The sequence below is a fragment of the Anopheles darlingi genome, chromosome 3 (assembly GCF_943734745.1).
Source record: "Anopheles darlingi chromosome 3, idAnoDarlMG_H_01, whole genome shotgun sequence".
In the NCBI taxonomy this organism is placed as follows: Eukaryota; Metazoa; Arthropoda; class Insecta; order Diptera; family Culicidae; genus Anopheles; species Anopheles darlingi.
Window position 1 is genome coordinate 20,193,002 of NC_064875.1, and position 10,965 is coordinate 20,203,966.

A 10,965-nucleotide genomic window follows, 5' to 3' on the forward strand; every position below is an offset into this window, starting at 1 on the left:
CCAGATGAAAAAAGCAAATTTTCTTCAACAATTCAATTTCTCTAAAATATTTTATCAACGTTTCAGGTTGTACTACTTACTTACTTATCCGGCGCTACAACCGACGAGCGGTCTTGGCCTGCCACAGAAGATTCCTCCACCGCTCGCGATCGAGCGCCGTTGTCCTCCAAGTCGGTAGTCCTGCTATTCTGGCGTCAATGTCGATACCGTCGCTCCATCTCGATTTGGGCCTACCACGCCCTCTCTGTTCATCCGGAGGGCCTAAGAAGACTTTAAGCGTATAACTCCGCGTTGTATCGGCTTCTCCATCGTCCCTGCTCACATACGGGGCCAAATATTCTTCGTCTCAGGTTGTATAATTAGCATATAATCGAAATCAGTACCAGAAACACTCCCAGAACATTCTAAAAGTGTTCAGATTCGAATGTTTCGCTTAGATTCTTGGGCAACACATAAATTTGATCAGCAAGAGGCATCCAGATAATACATATTATGACTTACCCACAAAACTTTAAAACCCATGTCGATTATTTTACGTTCAATGTCGAAAAATAATTAAACTGTTGTTTAAAGAACATAAATCAACCAGTTGAAGAACGATATGTAGTACACACCAGCATTAAAAATCGTATCGATGAGCAATATAACCCTCCTATCCTCCATTTTGCCCGAACATCAACCATTAATCCAACCCTTTTCCCCCTTTACTTTCTATTTCTACACATCATTCGGTGTAGAACGCTGAACGAACGAGTTACGAATCACAGCAGCCGCAGCCGCAGCATCAACGAATCGTAATGGCGAAATTCGGATCTCACCCAAAATCTCAATCCTTTACTCGATTATTCCCCCTTTTCCTTTCCCAATGCGTGAATGTGAGTTCTCCCATCACCGGCGGCGTATAACGGCTTATCGAAAAAACCCTTTAGGGGTAGCGATACTCCGCCCCGTTTATGTTCGCGTGCGCATCATCACCTTCTCGTGACCCTTTTCTAACGCACATGCTCATTTGAATATCAACCCCGGTCGGTACCACGAGGGGGATTGGTTTAAAATTGGTCGTGACGCAACGCAGCAGCAGCACCACGCACGCACACCATGGCAACGCATCTCTAGATAACGGTACAGAAAAAAACCCCCTAAAACATCTCACTCTACGGTGGTATGCGTGTGTGGCGAGCATCTCGCTCCGAAAAAAAGGGGTTAAAAAGGGTAGCAACGCTGGGTAGTGATTGGATGAGCAAACGCCATGTGTGTGTGTTCGCCGTCGTCGCTTCCCTCGTCGTCTCGTGCCACACGTGCCGCCATTCCGGTTCTCTATCTCGTATCCAGTTACTCGTGAAGATTATTCGCTCTCTCTCTCTCTCTCGCTCAATCACATGGAGTATGGCGTGCGCAGCGGCAGAAGCCAGCATCCCCATCTAGCAGGCAGCCACCTTCCACCTTCAATCTCCCCCCCGGGCGCATTACGACGATGGCAGACGACACTCGTGGAGACAGGTTCGTTTATCTTCCTCATGGGACACACACACACGCACACGCACACGCTGTGCTTCGAGTTGGAATGAATGATGGTGACAGTGACAGTGGCGAACGTCGTAAAAAGGGAAAGGATTTCACTTTCACCGGTTTCCGGTACCATGACCATGGTTGCCATGGACGACGACGAGGACTGCTGTGCTTCAAGGAAGGCTCATACGGGGGTTGCCATGGTCCCTGGACCTAGAGACGACGACGACGAAAAGGGTTCAGTTTCGTTCAGCGATTTTCTCGTCTCCGTCGTGTCCAAGGACTCCCGGGGAGGGAGTCTATCTGACGATAGCCACGACGCAGCGAAGTGTGTTCTTCTACGACTTTCACTTTCGGTTTTCTTCTTAAAACACCCCTCTGCACCTTGCCCCCCTGGGTTCTTCGAAAAATAAGGCATACGTGTACATAATGTGGGTTGATGGGTTCTGGCACGTTACGTCGTCGTCCTCGTCGTCCTGGTCGTCGTCGTCCGTGTGCTCAGCTCACATAACAACCACCACCACCACGACTAGTAGAAGTAGGAGGAACTGGAGCAGCACCTCATATCATTCGAGAACGGGATGCTCGACGCAACGACGGCCTCGGGGACACACAAAAAGCAAATACGAAAGATATAGCACTCCGCGAGGGTTGCAGGAGGAGAATCGAGTGGGATGAGAGGGAAATGGTGGCCCATCACATCACATAACATCGGAGCCTCTCACCACCAACAGTCCATCTTCCTTTCCCCCGACGGACACGACCGGAACACAAGGGGTTACGTACGTGATGAATGAGTTGCGAATTTCGCTTTTCCGTTATCCCTTTCGCTTTTGATACTCTCCTCTTCTCGGTTCGGTTTGGTTCGTTTCGATTTCCTCCTGACGTGCGACGTGTGAGTAAGGGTGCGACGAAGAGAAGCCCGGCCACCTCGCGCCATCCAGTGCCATCGCCATGATACGTCAGGATTTTCTGTTCTGCAGTCCTGACTGCCTGCCGATCTGTGTGTGTGTGTATTCGCGTTGAACGTTGTGTTGTAGCGATCAGGGCTGGTCAGCCAGCACCATGAGGGGTATAAGGTCCCGGTGGTCGCAGGATGGCTCAGCACCACACGATTACGTTACGCTGAGCTGCTTCAACGTTCCTCTTCAACGTTTTTGGGGTGCTCCTCCTGTGTGCGTGTGTGTTGGTTGGTTGGTTTCGCGATGGTTTGTTTGCCGTCGGTCTCGGTCCGGAATCCGGAAATGGACTTTTGTGGACTTTCGAGCCCGGCAGCAGCAGCTCGTGTCGATCGTTGAGCTAATGTCTGTTTTTTTGTTGTTGTTGCTGCGGGAATTTCTTTTCATTTACAGCGAAGAAGTTCATGAAAAGCATGCGTTGTTCGTTCAGTAACTCCTCAAGAACAGGTTTCCTACCGTTAGACAATACACTAAACACCCAGACACACAGACACATGTACCGCACACCAGGGAACTACCTTCATGTCAATCAACTTCGGCACCACAACAACAACGCGAACCAGGACGACCAGGACCTATAACCGGTGCTCCCGAATGATGGCGCTTCCAGCTTCCAGCTTCCAACGTTCGTAAACGTTTCGCAATCAATAATATTTTCCAGGATGTGATTAATGTGATTTTCGTTTGGCACTACCACGAGTTCCCTTGTGTCACTCTTCTTCTTCATCTACGTGTACGCCTTGCTATCTGTATCGAGGTCGAGATAGCTGGAACGGCACGGTGGCCCCTGTTTGACTCGAGAGAAGCTCAGAGCATCCGATCAGAGCATGTGGACGACGACGATACACACCGCTTGGCACCGATAGGCTTATGTGGACCAGGGGGTGTCCGGTTACTACTACGCCGCTCGTCTTGTCTTTTATCTCTCTCTCGCTCGTTCGCTAGCACCCCGGAATGGCCATTCCGGGATACAACACACCCTCACCCAACGGGGAGCAATATAACAAAAAGGGTAAGATTTATTATTTCAGCCCTTTTTTTGTTGCTGCTGTTGCTGCTGCTGCTCTCCGCTCCCGAACCTGCGCCGCGCGGAACGAGAAAGCGGCCGGCGCTGGACTGGACGACGCACTTGGATGGTCGTGGAGCACTAAAACTGGAGGCTTTGGTGGAGCGGTCTGGTGGTGGTGGTGCAAGCGGCCATCACGGCGTTTGCACGCGCGGAGGAAACGGAAGAACATAAAGAGTTCGGACCGTGTCCGTGTCCTTCTTCTCGTCCTCGTCGTCGTTATTCCGTCGAGGTATATAAAGGGGCAAGAAGATAAAGTTTTCAACCCCTGGATGCTGCTATCGAACCAGAGGGGAGCAGAGAGATAGAGAGAGAGAGAGAGAGCGTGGACTTAAGAAGAGATGAGGTCGCTTGTCGGCCAGTCCCAGGAGGAATCGGGAAAGCGGAAGGGCGGGAAGAGTTTGCTCGTTCGTTCGTTCGTTCGCCCCGGAAACCGGGGATTTACTTTCGCTCTTTCGCTCGGCGATAGGGTTGTTGCGTTGGAGCGCAGGAGACCGGGAAAGGGGGGGGGGGGGAAAGGAGGAGTGGGGTGAGCGGTTGGCAGCCCTTTTTGTTTATAAAGCATTTTTGATATCGATTTTCCTCCCGGTAGATAGCCCGGTGCCACAGTGAGTTTGACCCTTCGGATTTGGGACTTTGTTTTGGGCTATCGAGCGTGGGCAGAGCAGGCATCCTGAACATGCCTGGGTTGGGTTGTGTTGGGTTAGCAGAATTCGATTTTTCTTCGGTGGGGTCGAAAGCGATTTGCTTTAAATGGGATGTTTACGTTATATACGTTGGAACATATTTTACAACCGTTTTTGATCGAATACTGCGTGTTCCAAGAAAGTCGAGTCGAAGTGCTCCAAGTGCGTCACTTGTTCGATTTTTTTTAATATTTGAGAAATACGTCCACGTCCTGTTTGACGATCCATATGGCATTCAAAATGCTAGACCTTTACTGGAATAATGTAGTTTGTTTTGAGCAACTTATCAATCGGTCCAGAAGAAGCTCATACAGTACGCGCTTAGGAGCCTGTCACCATATGGAGCTCAACAGCAACTACTTATCTCACATAAATAATCAGAGAACAAATTATGCCCTAAAAGGCCCAGTTAAAAGTTTTTTGGCATGCTATAAGAAGCACTCCTAAATATTAGATGTAAATATGAATAAGGGTTTTTTCTCGTCCTGGCCGATTTTGATCTAAAACGAATTACAAATACTCTTGATTTCATTTTAATTTTTGTATGATTTTAATGTAAATGTTCAATTGTACCTAAGTTGCTAAGAACCGGTAGGTCTACTTGTTTGACATCAATAAAATTGAAAATAGCAATTGAATATTCCAGATTATTTCCAAGATACTAACATCTATACACTTGACCAGAGCTAGCGAGCGTCACCTCGTCATCATTTCACATGGCTACACATCTCCAGAGTTGGTGTCTCCTTGGCATCCCGCTTCTATGCTGCTATTTCAGGATGGATGTCCCCAAGACCTTCTTCTCCACACCTCCTCGCCATACAAAAAACGCTTCAGAGAATCGTTCCCCTCATAATACATTATGCGCTCGGTTCCATGTTTTTGCTGCTCGCATTACGTGCGCATCGCTTGGCAATCGGCCGCTAATGCTAAGGGCTGATGAAAGTGTCCGCTTCTTGGAATGAAGAAATTACCCGAACCGAACGGAGCAAACGGCACATCACGGATTTGACGAATGCGTTGTTTTTTTTTTGGTGGTGTTCGGGGGACCATCACAGAAGACCCGTGGCCATCGTCTTCACCGAATTCGACAATCGGCATCGAACCGTGGCGTGGTTGCGGCACGGTGGGACGTGTCGTGTGAATTAAAATTTTTCGTCTGTTCAATAATGCAACGAGCGTAAAGGCTATTAAAATATGTATGACCTGATGTATTCGAAACCGACCGGGAGAATTGAAGGTGCAGACGTCATCGAGGACCGACGACGAAGGATGTAGATTGTAGAAGTTCAAATGGTGTGTGCTTTCGTGGGAGAAATTATTTGTCCAGAGTTAGGTATGAGACTTCATAGAATTTAAACATCCTTAACACATTTCAATCGAAAGCAAGACTGTCCTTCCTTTCGTTAAAAACGCTTCAAACAATCATCTGATCTCCAGATTCTAGATCTAGCATCAGGGCAATGTAATGCTACTGTTCCGAGGTCGTTAAGCGCCATGTGGACATACACACCTCGGGGAGCAGCAGCAGTATTCGAATGTTAATGAGGCTCGAGCTATTTGAACGAGGCTACCATCATCATCATCATCATCATCAGCGGACAAATAGTCTCCTGTCCTCTCTTTCACTCTCTCTCTCTCTCTCTCTCTCTCTGCTTCTGCAAAAGCACATTGATTGAATTTCCAATTTGTGTTCGGTGCGAATGTTTTCATTAAAATGTTATTTGATCTTTGAGTGTGGCCCGGTGTGCCCTCCGGTGGAAAGGACCCCGCTGGAATGCCGTCCATTTTCTATCCGGACCGCGAATTCTCGCCTCGCCGGACTCACAGAACGCCCGTGACAAAAAGGTATTCCCGTGAGAAGCGAGCGAGCATGGTACGAGCGAGAACGGAATCTATGCAATTAAAAAATTCTAATCATTTCCCTCGACGACAGCGACACCCTCAAGAAAAGGTCCTTGTGCCATGATGGTGGTGGTGGTGGTGGTGTGTGTGGCCGTATGATGATTAACATATTTTGATTTCGGACCAACCGTCCGAACGGTGGCCCTTGGGGAGAGGCGATAATGTAAAACATTGTTCTCCGCATGACGCGCACGAAACGCGCTCCGCATGGACATGAACACGTCGCCATTTATTCAAATGCCTGCCAACCACCGTAATGACCTTCCATTGATTGCGCCCGGGATCCCGGGAAGGACCCCATGTGCCGTGGGTGATGTGGCAAGGGAATCTGCAACATCAGTGACGAGGCGAAAGTTTGAAAGGACCGCCAAGCATCGGTCGTTTGATGACTTATTTGCAAAACGGTGATTGAACGATCCAGACGTTCCCAACTGGCCCTATTGTTTGACAGAAGTGACGAAAAATATTTGGACCAACCTCGAAGGCTTGGCCTTCGGGGGGTTTTTGGACCACCAGCAAAGCAGAGGAAAGTCGAATGGTAAGCGAATCCACTGGGGGAAAGGTCACATTCCCAAGGAATTTAAAAAGATCGTTCTGAATTCTAGAGGTCTAGTTTTATGACCAGCATAACATATGTGCGAGAGGCACTCTTGGCACTGTTTGGCGGATTCATAATTTGCTTTTCGTTAGAAAACTTTCAAAGGAACGAGTTTATGACGTCGAACGTCGAACAGAGAACCGAGTAAATCCGGAACACGTATCTTTCCGCTCTGTTTGCATTATGATAGAACCAGAAAAAGGATTCACTTTTGCTTGCGGCCGCCGTCTTTGTTCACTTCGCTTATGTTTGCTTGCATGCCAAACACCCATCCAAGCAACCCTACGCTTATGCTACTCTCTCTTTTTGCCGACAAACCGATAAATCCGACCACAAATCGGAGTGATCGGAATACGAGTCAAACGCACAGATCGCGCCACTCGCCTGGCGAATGGCCCTAGGGGTCCTGCTTTAAAATAAATCTTTCACGCGACACGAGCGAGTGTACGTGCGTGCGTGTGTGTGTGTGTGCATGGCCTGCGAGTGAGTCTATTAATTTCACGAAAGAAGAAAAACGATGACTTTGACACTTTTTTAATGTGGCATGTTGTGGCGTTGTGGGGAGAGACCCACCATAAGATGCCCGTAACCCCGCGTGTAGCGCCCGAGAGTTCCGTGGTCGGTCTGCTCTGGTCTGGTTTTCAGCCCTCCCGGCGGGGGTTGTGTGAATCCCGGCGTCTGCTGCCGGTCTTGCGGCCACTATTTTATCCACGCTTAGAGCACGCACACGCTTAGAGCGCGCGTATTGGTCGCGTGCTGCTGCGGCTGCTGCTGCTGTCATGGTCACGGGCCTTAAAAAAGAAGATGGTCCCTCGCTCTCCCTTCGTGCGTTCGTTCTTTAACCCGGGTGCGCCTTCCTCGAGACATTAAACCATCATGGGGCATCAGCCCTCCCCGCCTTGATGATGATCATGATGAGGTGTTCGGCGATGGGACATCCCAAGCTAGTTTTATACCTTACGCTACACCGCGGGCTGATTGCAGTGCGTAGAGTGTGTGTATGAGAGAGATAAATGACTCCCGGGGTCCCCTTTTTCCGTTCAAGACACTTCGCTCTCGAGCACTCATCGTGGTGCATCACAGCATAGGTGTTTGGGATGCTGCGCTGCTGCCCCTTTCCAGGCAAGGCGCTTACCACGCACCCTTGGCGTGTGTGGCTTGGCGAATTTGATGCGTGTTCCGTGTAGTTGTTACCCGGAAGGTATTATATACGTACTTGAAGCTGAAGATGTGCCCGTTGTGCTGTTTGTTTGGATTTGGTTTGGGTTGCGACTAACTTATTGCTCCGGCCATCTTCCTGCCGCTGTTTCCTTCTTGTTTTAATGGGGTTGTTTCCTTTTGAAGTTCTTACTTTTCGTGCTTCTTCTTCTCCGCCTTCGCCACACTTCCAGGTTCGGTTATCAAGTTTCACACTTCACGCGACGAGATCGAAACACCAAAAACACAGGAGGGGAGAGTACTCGGTATTGTGGAGTGTATTTTTGGACACTTTGGCCGACGGTAAAGAACGCTACTAACCCCTGTCCACGGACACGGACACACACGTGATGGCACAAGCGCACAGTGAGGCGTCTGTTTGGAGCATTAAAACCACGAAACAACAACCGAATCCCGATGGTTACTACGTTTCTTGCTTCCAGTATACTAGATCTCTGCGCTGCCCTGAGAGCGAAGCAAGTGACAGAACGTCGCAAGCGTCGAAAAAAAGGGGACCGAAGACCATCCAAGTATGCCGAGACGTGGACACGCTTGGGGCCAGCTGGGTGGCCGGTTTACATAATTTTTCATTTCGATAATTGAAGCGCAACCCTTCGCCAAAAATCCCCGAAAGCCTCGCCCACGTGGTCGTGGCCACGCGATATTCAATCAAACTGGTGATGGCTTGGCCCTTGGGGCATTCAAGGGGTTTTCCCCCCGGGGGTGGAAATCGGTTTTTTTTATGTTCCTCCTTTCCCATTTTCCACGGTCCCCAGCAGTTTAACTCTTGCCGTTCAAAGGCATGTCCGTGTCGCATCCGCTGCGTGCGTGCGTGCGTGCGTGCGTGCGTGCGTGCGTGCGTGAGTAATGGTACTTCAGGCGTGCCGTGCCGTGACTGGAGCCATTTTGTAACGTTTGATTGCCGCCAACCGGCACACTGAACCCGTTCCCTGTTCCTGAACGCGAACATTCCTCCCCCAAAAGAGGTTAGTAATGAAGTAAATGATATTTTTACGACTCCTTTAAAACTGAAGGTGGTGGAAGCGAGGGAGTAGCGAGGGGGTGGTGAGTTTTCTTCCAGTTTTTTTCCTTCATTCGACCTCACTTTCTCCGGTGCTGCTGCCGTCCCCCCCACCGTCTAGTTCTAATGAGAAGCTTGTTTCCTTACCCCTCGACACGAGTCGTTCGCGTCCCTCACGTGGTTCCTGATGGCGATGTATTAATTTACATACGATCGTGCGACGATGATACGCGCGACTTGCGGAAGCATTAATTGCTTCCACCCTTCGGTGCTCCCCCTTTTGTTCCCCTTCCCATACTCTTGTTAACTTCATTAATAGAGAGGAAGACCCAGTGAGCTGATGCGATGAAACGATTCACGAGAGCGACGCGTGCGACATCGAATGCCCCGTATTTTGGTTTCCTGGATGGAAATTGAAACACAAATCGGGTCCTGCCTACCGATGACAGGTGCCCTCAATGGAGTGCTAACGAAATGGAACCCCTTTTTTTGGAGTGACTTTAGAAAAAGAATTAAATTTAAGAGAATGCAGATTAAACTACTGCAGCTATTTGATGAAAATTTTCTTAAACTGAGCCCCAATTAAATTTCATCCCAAAAGAAGGACCACGGATGTTATGTTATGCTTATTTGGTAAAAAAATGTTTGACCATGGAAGCAGCCTTAACAATTGGTTTATTACGAACTAGAAATGGACAAAAGGACAGTATTCTTACGAGGGGGAATTCGGTTAATTCGAGTCAAAAAAGGCATATTTTTGACGATTTTTAGTGAAGAAACCGTGCAACTTTATTTTTTAAAAATAATCACATGTTAAAATAAAACTTTTCAAGAACATTTGGTTCTATTTTGGGGAAGATTTGTTCAAAACTACCTTCATGGCATTCAATCTAGATAGGCAAGTTTGTAAAAATGTACTTTTTCGGTGCCCATCATAGCCACGGGCTGAGTCATCAGAAATGTACAAATTAATATTCTTTTGTTAGATTATGAGTTGTTCCAGGTAGCCCCCTCGAGTTTTCGAGAAATTTCCCATTTTTAGATTTTTTGCGATTTTTTAAAGTTGAAAAAGTGATGCTTTTTTCGATGTTGCCTCAAAAAACGATCTTTACGTATTTTAAAAAAAGTACCTACAATTATCATAAAAACTAGACGGCGCTACCTGGCGAATAGTGTACAGATTATGTGTTGAAAATTTCAAACCGATGGGTACAGTAGTTTTAATGGTACGATGGGCACCGACTTTGAAAACTTTGGTTTTGGGAGACGTGATTCAAAGTTGCGATAAACATTGAGCCTTATGTGAAAGGTGAATTTTCAAAAATCAATATTGATGATAATTTTGCTTCGATTGATCCCAAAATTTTACACAATACTCTTGAAAGGATAAGCAGTCGTAAAAAAATGTAAAAAGTAAATGCGAAGAAATAAAATAAAATACCGAAATAAAATAAAATACCCCCCCCTTCAAGCAAGCAACAGTCATATCAAAGTCGAATAGATTACAATTGCTATTAAAGCTGCGCCTAATGTTTATCATTGGATCGTTGTTCGTGTTGTTCTGTAGATTTCTCGGTTGCGGAATCAGAAAATCCTAACCTTCACTACAATGATTAACAGCCATCAAAGACTAGTTTCGCGGTCGCAAAGTTTCATCTGCACGAGCAGAAGCACAAACACACCTTACAGACTGACCAACTCCAATTCCTATTTCGAAACGAAGCGAATCCGCTTTTCGGGTTCCTTCCCAGGAACCTCGTAAATCTTCTCTCCCCAAAAAACCGGGACGCGGTCGTTGGTGCGTCGTTATCCTACGCAACCGGCAACGACGACGACGGCTTCCACGCAGAAATCGGCCATTTTCTTCTCGATTCCAAAGGGTGCCTCGGCCTCGGCCCGACCGGGAGAAATAGGGTTGGCAAGCTGACGTGGCGGGCTTAACCTCAAAATTGGACCATCATCCCGTACCACCACGCACCACACACCACCATCGCCTGTCACGCCACACGCGCACAAAAGAAAAC